The sequence below is a fragment of the Lepisma saccharinum genome, chromosome 2 (assembly GCF_977018435.1).
Source record: "Lepisma saccharinum chromosome 2, izLepSacc3.1, whole genome shotgun sequence".
NCBI classification, from domain to species: domain Eukaryota; kingdom Metazoa; phylum Arthropoda; class Insecta; order Zygentoma; family Lepismatidae; genus Lepisma; species Lepisma saccharinum.
The window spans coordinates 75,477,806-75,489,879 of NC_139230.1; the positions used below are offsets into that span (position 1 = coordinate 75,477,806).

General features: G+C 40.8%; 1 pseudogene; it reads right to left on the minus strand.

Moving 5' to 3' along the window:
* Nucleotides 1-4,562: 4,562 nt before the first annotated feature.
* LOC145984578 (U6 spliceosomal RNA) lies at nt 4,563-4,663 on the minus strand (annotated as a pseudogene).
* Between the last annotated feature and the right edge of the window lie 7,411 nt (nt 4,664-12,074).

The window sequence follows — 12,074 nt, forward strand, 5'->3', positions numbered from 1 at the left end:
TAAATGCTTAAAAATGTCCGTTTTATAGTTATTAAATAAGGAAATACCCTCGTAATTCACTTCTGATGCACAAAGAGAAACTGAAGCAAAGCGTACCCCCTTTTCCAGTATGGTTTGTGATGTTTGTAAACATCACTGTTCACAGCTCATTGTTATCAGACACTCCTCCTGGCGCCATTGCGGCTGCCTTATTATAAAACAGAACGTTTGACTTCGCGGTCGCGTCGTGCGTGGGTTCAGATTGGAGTTTTTTGGGTAGTGTGTGGTGACAAAGGAAGTGCTAGTGTAAATTATAAAGTTCGTGTGTGTTTGTGCGCAGGTCAGCCCAGGGCAGGGCAGTGTCCAGTGTGGGGAAAACCGCAATACAAGAAACATTATCGGAAGGAGTGGGAAAACTACAAATGGTTAACCCCTGTCGGTAGTGACACGGCGAAAGCGTATTGTAAGTACTGCAAAGTAGAACTATCTGTATGCCCAAACTACTGATCTGAAAAAAACTTTCGAAACACAGAAACATAAAGTCAGATCTGGTTACTTCTGTTCTGCAAAACAGAAGAAAAACAGTTCAAACCGGAAAATTTAAATACTTCTAGTGCTGAAGCTATTTTAGCTTTATTCATTGCCGAACACTGTTCTTTGCTAACCGTGAATCACTTGTCCTAATTATGTATGAAAAGGTTTGGTGACTGACAGCTGCAGTGCACCATGCATTCGCCTGCATAAAACCAAGTGCACAGAAATAATAAACAACGTTCTTGCAGTGCATTTTCTCGATGATTTAGTATCTGACATCGCTAATCAGTGTGAAGTGCAGTGTTCAGAGGAAGAGGAAAGTAACGAGGAAATACTTTTATAGGCAAGTACTAGATTTTTTCACCTTTTTGCTATTTTTTAAAAGTACATTTCATTTTGCGACTTTTTCTAGAGCCTTTACATTTCATTTAGCGACATTCTAGCGGATTTTCTAAGGACTTTTCACGACTTTTACGTTCAAGTTATTGGCAATACTGACGCCAAGTATACTCCAGTCAAGGTCATTCGCTTTCGGAGTTTCCCCTTGCCTCCTCCACACCCCTGGCCCTCTAGGGTTGCCTCGCTTGTTCTAAGCTGTTAAGTTGACACTTTGCACGTTGTACAGTCAGGGACACTTCTGGATTATAACAATACCATTGACTTTCAATTAAATCATTACAACCGACAAGTGTCCGCGACCGTACGTTTGCGGTTGATTTAGTTTTCGATGTTGTTTTGTGAAAGGGCTATTTGGTTACGATTAGGAAGGAGGCGAGGGGGGGCATTTGCCTCCACTTCTCGCCACTTTTGCCCTCACACTATGCTAAATCTTATCTACAAAGGGAAATATACTGTCTTTGCCCCCCCCCACCACCCAGATTTGGTACCTTGACCCCTAGGTTTGGAACCCAATCGCCACCACTGAGTATTGAGGATTGAGGAACAGCGTCCTACGTGTGGAACATTTGCCGGTGAAAGTGAAGCGAGTGCCTCCCGAAAGGACACTAGAAAGCAAAATTTATTTTACTTCGCTTCTTGTGCCACTTTTGGCTAATTTGCGAAGATGGGGATGAGTGATGATATGATGAAATTGATGAATAGACATCACAAACGTTCATGCCCAAGCCAGGATTCGAACCCGGGACCCCTGGCGTTGCAGCGCGATGTGCTAACCACTCCGCAACGGGGGCCGACCATCTTCTAGTTCAAAAGTGATGGTACACATATTTTATGTTAAATAAATAAATATAAGTAAATATCAACATGACTTAACGGCGTTCTAATGGAAGTTAAGAAAAAACAGTTTTATCTAGACATCCCAACTGACAATACTAACAGCGATCAGCCTCCAACGCATCACAATATCCATCGAAATAATATTATCTGATGCCATGCAATGGTGGTAGTAGATGCACATTGCACGGTGGTTTGGTTTCCACTTTAAACTGTAGGCCCAGTCCCGATTAGCTTTTCTGTGCATAAAGCTGTGTTAAGAACTAACCCAAACAAGTAACAATTCCATGTGATGAAAATTCAAATATATTCTTTTTATAAGAATAATTTTTCATTCTACCACAATTTAGTCTATCTCCCCATTTATGTCCTTTCACCTTACGTCGACTAATTGCGCGAGGTAGAAAATGGCCACCGTACGTACGTTCCTCGCCTGTCGTACCGCTTGCACCGTTACTAAGCCATCCGAAACCAGCTTGTTCCACCCCTTTTGGCGCGGAGACGCTCTCGCACATTGTTGCAACATTTATTCCCATATGATTTGGTATGGAGGGCGGTGCTTGGGTTGCCGCGTGATCGACGGCAGATTGCTGACAGGTAGCGCAGCCAATGGGGGCCGAGTTAGGAACGTCAAACACCAGCGCGCGCTTCGAATCACCCGTCACTCATCATAACGTGACACGTAGTTCCTCTCTATTCACGTTTTACGGACACTATTGTGTTTAGTTGGTTCCTCGCTTCGGGGTTTGGTGCTTGTGGCTTCCTCTTACATAACGTTTCGTCAACGCAGTGTGTGACCTAAGAAATAACAAATGAATAACGATTCCTCGCAATACTCTTAAGTTTGCACCTTCCTCTCTTGGGGGTGCTGTGCTTGTCCGCCCATTCATTGTCAATATCTCAACTTCCATGGAGTGTATAGCAGCCACACCCAGATTCCCGCTATCCTCGGGAGTACCTCTATTACGTATAAAAATCTCAGTCCAATCAGAGCACTTTTAAAACTTCCTCGCTTTGGCGTGAAAAGTCCAGCTTCCTCTTAATGGAGGGTGGGAAAACAGGGGTGTGTGTGTGTGTGTGTGTGTTTACATTCCCAATAAGACATTAATTTTAATCCAATTATCCAGTGGCGGCGATTAGGAGGAGCGAGGGCGCGTTCCTCCTCCCCTCTCCACATTTTGCCACTTGTTGCACCCGCACTATGGCCTCTTAATGTTAAGACTTTCTACAAAAAAATTAAACTGTCCTTGCCCCCAAGTTTTGGCGCTCGATCGCCGTTACTGCAAACATTCAGATATGATGAAAATAATATGATCAGGAACATGCATTTAAATTACGAAAAAGCAATTTAATCCTTCACCATTGGCTACCATCACAATTTCTATCACTGTCGCCTAATATACAGGGTGAGGCAAAAATATGTTAACACTGTATGGGAGACTAAATATTCGAAATGGTGAACATTGAGCCTGACATTCTGTTCATGTTTTCTAACGAAGCAACATTCCACATCAGCGGTCGTGTGAACAAGCACAATTGTATCATATAGGCGACTGAGCACCCGAAGGAAGTTCGAGAGCACATGCAGGATTTCCCTAAGGTGAACGTTTGGTGTGCCGTGAGCAAATTTGGAGTGATTGGACCGTTCTTTTTTGAAGAACAGACCGTCCGGGGAGAGAATTACCTTGCCATGCTCAGCACGTTCATGGAGGTACCACTTACCATTTTCCAGCGAGGGTACTTTCAGCAATACGGCGCCCCTGCCCATTACAGTCTGCTGGTTCGGGATTACCTGAACGACACGTTAGGTAAACGCTGGATTGGTAGAGGTGGTCCTCTCCCATGGCCAGCACGTTCAGCCGACCTGACGCCATGCAATTTTTGGCTGTGGGGCATGGTCAAGGATCGGGTCTACGCCAGCAAACCTCGCAACCTAGACGACCTGAAACACCGCATCACTCACGTCATCGCTGGAATTCCTGCCCAAATGGTCCAGAGGGCCTTACAAACAACAATGAACAGACTCAATGAGTGCATTGATAGGGATGGGTGCCAAATTGAAACCCTGTAACCAAATCCCTGCTTGTAATTGAAAGTGATTAAACACCCATTTATTGTTAACATCTTTTTGCCTCACCCTGTATAAAGTTGAGAAGTTGTGCCTTGCATTTTGTGCACTTTAAGGACAAAGTGTGACGCAACCAATTCACATTTATTTCACTACATTGACATGAAGGAAAGAATGTGATTAGAATATATGGCTGCACACACACAAACACTTACCGTGAAATAATTGTGTCCATAGGAGACAGAGAAGTGGAACAAGATGTGAGAATAGATTAGAAAAGGAAGAGGACAAAGACACCAAACAGATACACACATACATTTGATGTGTGTGTGTGTGTGCATGGCAGTTAAGAGAAACATTTGAAGAATGGAACGAGAGAAAGTGAAAGGGAGAAAGAGGTAACAAGCTGAGAAAGAAAGATATAAGAAGGGATTAGGGAGTAAAACAGAAAAGATAAAAAGGAAAGGGAAAAGAAGTGAAGGAAAATCGGGAGTGTAAGAGAGAAGGGGATACATATGCAGTATGTGGCCTTACATGTATACCTGCCCACCCTAATCTATCAATATACAGCTTTGCCCACCCGGTCAAAAATTTCTAGCGCCGCCCCTGGTATCATACTTAAAGAGACAGCACGTTGTGGAAACTGTAATTCTTTTTTCAATTTTGGTTATTTGGAATTCGATACGTTTGTCTGTAGGGATTCGCTGTACCCATCTTTTGTTTTGCTTGTGACGTGGCAGTGTTTGCAGAATTTGTGGTGAGCGTTTTATATGTCATCCTTGCGCAGCAGTCATGCTGCTCTTCTCTATATCGTTCCAATTTTAATATATGTACCGTCGAAGCGAGTATCTGGGGGTGAACCTCAGTTATGTAAGACTTTCAAAATATCACATATATGGAAATGGCAGAATTTATGTTTAGCTTGTCTTAAGATTGCTTGGGGCGCTTTCTTATAATAGGTAATTAATATTCCTAAGTTGACAATCTTATAGTATAATTATTTTTTTCTGCTTGAAAAAACTAATGACGTCGTAATGTCTAAAAGTTTCTTTGCTTTTTCTAATTCGAATTTAAATCTTTGAAAATATTTTGAATTTATCAGCTAACTATGGAGAACCTACATTGTATAATTAAATAATGTAATTCTGCGGCATCTCTTATCTTAATATGTAATAATTTCACATCAGTGCTCTCAGTATTGAAAGTCATGCATACTTGAATCCAAAATTCTACATTCATTTGTAATGTGTGGAGGGGCGGCTGCTCGAGGCGCCGCCCTCGGGGGCGTCAAACCGTAATCAACACCAAAACTTTATTTCTGATTGCATAAGCGTGGCTATTTTTTTTTTGTTTGAGCTTATTTTTAAGTCCTCACAGAAACGCTAATTGGGACTAGACCTTCATTGATTGATTGATTGATTTGGTGTTTAAAGTCCACTATATGCCCAGAAAGGCTAATTGGGACTGGACCTACAGTTTAAGGCGGGATCCGCACAGCTATGTGCGTTCACTGGATGTTATCAGTTCTAAAAGGATTTGAACGTGATAAGTAGAGTAAGGTTGTGCCAGACTGCGCAGTTTGAGTTCATAATTTTATATTCAAGCTATGAAACTACAGACACACATGAAAAAAAGCAATACACATTGCACTATCCTTTGCTGACTCACAGTAAATTTCCGAAAGCTGAATGAATAATATTTCTGCATGAAACAATTACAAAACCGTGACCATGCAAATGCGTAGTCTTACCCGCACCGTCGCATTCTCACGGTAGGCACAGTGAATCCCGTCTTGCACTTTGGTTAGGAATCGCTAACACAAATCACAAATAAAGGTTCCTGTTTCATACGAGGTGCAATTTTCATGCCACCACTCGTCACATGTGGAACACTGGATACAATCTTCTACTGGAGGATCGCTGTATTTCTCATTACAACCTGGGCAATTGTACTCTTTCTTCTGGCGTTTTCTGCTTGCTACATCTTCAACAACGATGTTCCGTTTCTCTTTCCCCTGAACTTTCTTCTTACTCTTCTCAGCCAACGAGGCTTCCAAGTTGACTTTGAATGGAGATCCAGTTAACACCCGAGACTGCCTTCTCTTTCGTCGGCGGTGCTGAATATGCTCTGCACGTGGAAGTGGTGATATCTGGTTAACGGAAATGTGCCCTTATGATCCAGTATTGTTAACCCCACTTGTTGAAGGCTGCTCACCTGGAGTTTCAGCTAATACATTTGTCACAGTAGAGGGAAGACACTCGTCCTCAGTGAAGATGTCTTGATTGAAAGGGCATAATCCAGTCATATCAAAGCCCTTCATGGCATTCCCAACTGTAGCTGCCTTTCCATATGCCTTTGTAAAAATGGATGCCACTTGGAAAACTGTGATTGGGCGACTCGGATGGTTACTCATCCACTTATCACACACAGATGAATAAAACGACTTCAGTGGACCAAAAAATGATCTATCTAATGGCTGGGCCTTGCAAGCCACACACTTGCACCTGCAAGCCACACATGTGGGGTAAAACTGCGCACGTGCGCAGTCGTGCCCCGTGCTGCATTCCTGAACAAATCACGTGATACTGCCCAGCCATTGAACAAAGCAATGGAAACTAATACACAGGTGGACTCGGCATTAACACAGCTTCTATCCATTAACATCGTAATATTGTATACATTCACAGCGAACTAGTACTCAAAACACGTAGTACCAAAAGAAAAAGCAAACACCCTCAAAATCTTTTCACTTACGTCTCTCAGCACAACGAATTTCAAACGTATCTTCACCACTGTCCACAGCTAGCTACCATCTTGAACGAAGTAACGGTGGCGCAGTGGTGCCAACTGTGTGTGATTTTCACCTCGAAAAACCGGTGCGCAGTCTTACCCACCGCGCAGTCTTACCCCACCCTACTCTATACGAAAAATCATGCAGTAATTTAAGGTTAGAAATTTACCCCAATGTCATTTGAAGTGCCAAACAAGGTTCTTAACCTACAAAATGGCGGTCGCAACTCGCGAGTACTCGTACAATACAGGGAGGGCTAAAAAGATTTTACCACTTATATCGCAATTTGGAGGGGGGATGAGTTCTAGGTTTATATGCCTTGCAAGTGATTATTGGAGACATGTTATATGGAAACTGTAGTTGATATGTAATTGGTATGTGTTACTTGCTGTAATTGCAGGTTTGAAAGTAAAGTTTAAAGGTATATAAAAATATACTAACCGTACGACCTTGTCAATAGAAATAACTGAGCACGTGTTTAATTACAAAACTTTCATTATCCTCAATGTCATGATTATTACCTTCCTCATTATTTTTATATGTATGACGTGGTCGTGTCCTTTGAATATAGTGGTATAAATTTTGGAAGCTAAACAAAAATATTAAATAGGTTTTGTTATACCAGTAAGTCAACGACCACTTCACATCAGCACTGGCCAAAATTAGAGCCAAAAAAAGGGTTGGTTGTCAAAAACTAGATCTGTAAGAATATTCAAAAACCCGCAACCCTTTTCTCTTTTTACTCTATCCCACCATTTATCGCCACTGTGCTAAAATCATCATTTATTCCAAAGCTATGACCACAGATATAATTGGCCCCTTATGCTGATTCAGAAATTAACGTGGATCTCGAGCACCCAATCCCCACCATATAATATAGTTCCCAGTTTATTTAGTAGTCGAGACTTAATATTGGTTTCCGTGTTCGTGGTCGTCTAGCCACGAAAACTGAAACGCTCTCAACATATATATCAAAACAAGGTGGAACGCTAATGAACGTAAATATAAGAACAATTGGATACGTCGAACTTCATTTTAGTGGCCATTTATTGTAACAAACTATTTTCCCGTACAATTAGAAACTTCTCCTCAACAATTAACAAAATCTCTCCCTATACATATAATTGTCTGTACAATATAATAAAACCCACGTGGAATAACAAATAATTTCCTTTTACCCTACATGTCGTTAAAATTTATGACAATGAACACCCATTAAATAAATACAAAGGCATGTTTATGGTTTAGGCGATCGGAATCCTTACGTTATTATATCGACGATATTCTCAACAATCAAGATGTCGAATTTTTAACTGTACGATGCTTGGCATGGAATAAATGCACTAAGGTTCAAAACACTAAATGGATAATTCAAAAACTATTCCTGAAAAACATACTGAACTAAAATGAGCGGTCAATTAACTTTAACATAAACCAAAATAAGTTAAGTTATTATACCTAGTTATTCCATGTCCAGACATCAGTCAAATGCCACAGTCAAATTCATGTGTCGACGAGGATCCGATCACCCTCGCCTGTGTTCAAGGAAGGGTAAGGAAGCTCCTTACTGTACCAATGCCTCAGCTGCAACTTCTGTTCTCTCGGGAGAAAACTTCGCCCATAGCCGAAGCTTTCCCACTTGAGTTACACGGTTCTCCCGCTAGGGGAAACAGCCTTGCCTGATTTACTCTGCTCGACGTCTAGAACCGAGCGTCAGGAACACAATGACGCAAATCTCCTTGATAATATAACGAGTAGAATGTGGTGGAGCTTTTAAAATTATACGAGTTATAAGCAAACACCACAACCTCCCCCGACATCGAGAAAAATCAACACAGGCACCTTACAAAACAGTAAAAAAAAACAAGGCAACAATCCTAATAATTTACAAGCATAACAGCAATGACGAATAAGAGTGAAAATACTAACCATCAAAGTTGCCCATAAATACCATGTCTAGATATAATTCTTAAGCAGATAATACATTTCAAATTTCCCATAATATTCCTGTTCTTGTCCTTTTGTGTGTTTATATATATATTTTTTTACATTTTTTGTTTTAAACACAATAGTAATGCCCATCAATATAAATGCGATATATAAAGTATGCAAGCTTTTTTCCCAATACAATATGAACACGAAAGCTCCAATATATTAAAGAAACCCACAGAGATATATGAAATCTCACTCAAGTGATAGACATACAAATATTTATATATACATATATGCTAAAAACATGACATGAATATACCTTTCCCTGAATGAAAATATGAAAATAGCGAACCAGCGCTTTTAATATAAATACAAATCCATCCCTATAATGGATACCAATTTTCTTTAAATACTGGAGATTCAAAGTTCAAAAAATGTGGAAATATTTGGGTATGTAAACAAGGCAAATAACTACTCAATCACACTTGACTGACACCTTTTGCGGATGGAACCTGTAAAAAAGAAAGGCTGTCCTGCCAAAGAAAGTTTCTGCTCGGTAACATCCTAATGTCAGAATCCTCTTCTAGCCAGGGTACAAAAATAACCTCCAATCCAACAAACGCATTCGTTTAATTCCATAAAGTTCTCATATCCAATTAGATCAGGATACCGTTTCTTAAACACACCACTTCTTCAAGGACATCAGAGTGCTTCCCGCACAATGGATTCAGGAGAATACATTCACCATAAAAAAGTACATCCAATCCATATTGCAAACATTCCATTTCCACACAATCTTGGCGAAAAAATTTCCATTTCTCGAATATTAAGGAGCCTTCGTCAAAATGCATCCCGCATAATGAACTTCATTAAAGAGAATCTTCTGAAATCTTGCTACGAATATTAAATATACAAGGTATACATCCTTGAAAACTTTTCACTTTAAACACTCACATGTTGAGGTACAAAAATAATTTGTGAGATAAGCACATTGCACTCGAAAAAAACATCGAGGGAACTTCACTAAGTTAACACATCCTTGGGATGCTTGCAGGGGAAAGAAGACAGTACCAAACATACCGGAAATCCATCGGTGTGAGCCCGTCTACACCGTCACAGAGATCCAAGTTCCAGATCCATGTGAGCCATCGACGAAACGACGAAAAAGTCCAATCCAGGCTGCGACGAAAAAAGGCAAGGCAGTGGCAACCATTGAAGAGCAGGTGCATGCGAACCAAGCAGAATCTGTACTGGCAGGTCAGCAGGTGGCAATCATACAGCAATGAATATATTGCGGAACATATCTCCATCAAAGTAAAAAACATGAAACAAAAAAATAACCCAAGCATTAATAAGAAGAACGAATAGAATAGAAGAAACAAGAAAGTATAGAAAAGAATGATGGAAATATTCACGCAACAATTATTAAACTGCCAACTTTACTACAATTTTGATTCCGAACAATACAATACAAGCTTTACATATTATGCCCCTGTTGAGGGGTATTCGGTAACCTAACTCTACAGAATTTTTGAAAATGCCCCCATCGTAAACAGCGGCGGCATTGCACATTTCTTACATTATATGACCTCTGAGTGGTGCCTGTTAAATTCACATTAGGAGAAGGCGTCGCGGTTAACCTTTGTATCGAAGTTTCAACTTTTGTATCATCATTTGCCGGATCCACGTTAAATTCGTGCTCCATAGAAGGCGTTTCTTGGGCATGGCTTTCCAAATTCAAGAGGCAAGCGCCTAAATCTGAATCAGGCTGGGAAAGCACCTCTTCCTGATCTGACCCTTCCCGTAAATGGTATGGTTTTAAATGCATTACATGCATCTTACGCAGAAAGACTTCTGTTTCAGGATCAACCAGCAGGGCAGTAAAAGGTCCTAATAATTTCAAAATTTTTGCGGGACCCGCCCAACGTTCCATAAGCTTTGCCGCTATATGGTTTAAAGCATTACTTTTGGGAAATACTTTGTACAGCACCAAATCTCCATTTTTAAACTTCACACCCTGACGCCTGGGATCGTAACGTGCTTGGCGCTTATTCCATACTTTCGCCAAATTTTGAAAGACCTGTGACCAAATTTTTGCTCTTTCCTGAGTAGGGTTTGCCCCTAAATCATCTTCCCCCTGAAGTTCCCAAAAGAAATGCAAGGGGCCATCTAACTCTCTACCAAAAATAATTTTAGCTGGTGAACATTTGGTACTTTCATGTACTGCAGTATTAAATGCGTAGGCAATTTGCTGATGAGTAGTATCCCATGCCCGATGGTCTGTAGAATGATAACAGATCAGGGCAGATTTCAAATTACGGATAAAACGTTCCGCCAAAGAAGGTTGCTCAAACAAAAAGGTGTTGAAGAGAGTAGAGCGAAAATACGAAGCATTATCAGAGACAAGCTCAGCAGGGCTACCAAAATAGGTTTCGAATTTCTTAAAGCCATAAACAATAGCACTACACTCTGCCTCATAAATTGACTGACGTCTCTCCAATGGATTCCGCTTTCTTGAAGCAAATGCAATCGGTCGTAGAGAACCATCAGCCTCACGTTGGTTCAAGGAGGCCCCAATCGCCAACCCTGAAGCGTCGCATTGCGATACAAAGTCTTTTGAAAAATCAGGCAATGCCAACACCGTATGATCAATAAATTTCCGTTTTAGAGTCCTGAATTTAATGTTATCCTCCTGGGTCCAACTGAAGGTTGAATTCTTCCTCTTTTTATCAGACAGAAAGGAAGTTAAAGCCGCGTAATTTGGAATAAACGTACTGTAAAAACTCAATAAGCCCAAAATTTTTATAACTCCCTGTATTGAGCGTGGAGGGGGAATATCCTGAATAGCAGAAATGCGATCAGGATCCATTATCAATTTCCCTTCTTCAATAATATAACCCAAGTACGGAAGCCATCCACACTTTTGGACGGATTGACCGTAAGTCCTGCCTCCCGAAAGGCTTCTAATACCAACTTAAGATGCTGTATATGGGATTCCTTGTCAGGTGAAAATATAAGAACATCAGAATAATTTACCAGAAATTTATATTTATAACTCCCCAAAACCTGATCCAAGGCTCTGCCAAGGAGTTGTGTACCAAGGTTAATACCAAAGGGAACTCTCGTATAACGATATAAACCCCAAGGAGTACAAAAAGAGGTAACATCACGACTGGGTTCATCCAACGGTAATTGATGGAACGACTTGTTGAGATCCAAAACCGAAAACACTGACGCCCCTTTCAGGTGCTGTAACAAAAGGTCAATTTTTGGGAGTGGAAAAGAATCGTACGTAACCAACGTGTTGATGGTTTTGAAATTACATACAAGACCCTTCGATCCATCCGCCTTATCCACCATGAAGCAAGGGGTAGCATAAGCAGACCGCGATTCCTCCACAATGCATTGTTTCATCAAATCGTCAATAATTTCCTTCATAAGTTTTAATTGATTTGGATTTAACTGATAGTGTTTGGAACGAACACTAACATCGGACTTAAGGGGAATATGAAACGGGCCCAAACGACATTTTCCTAC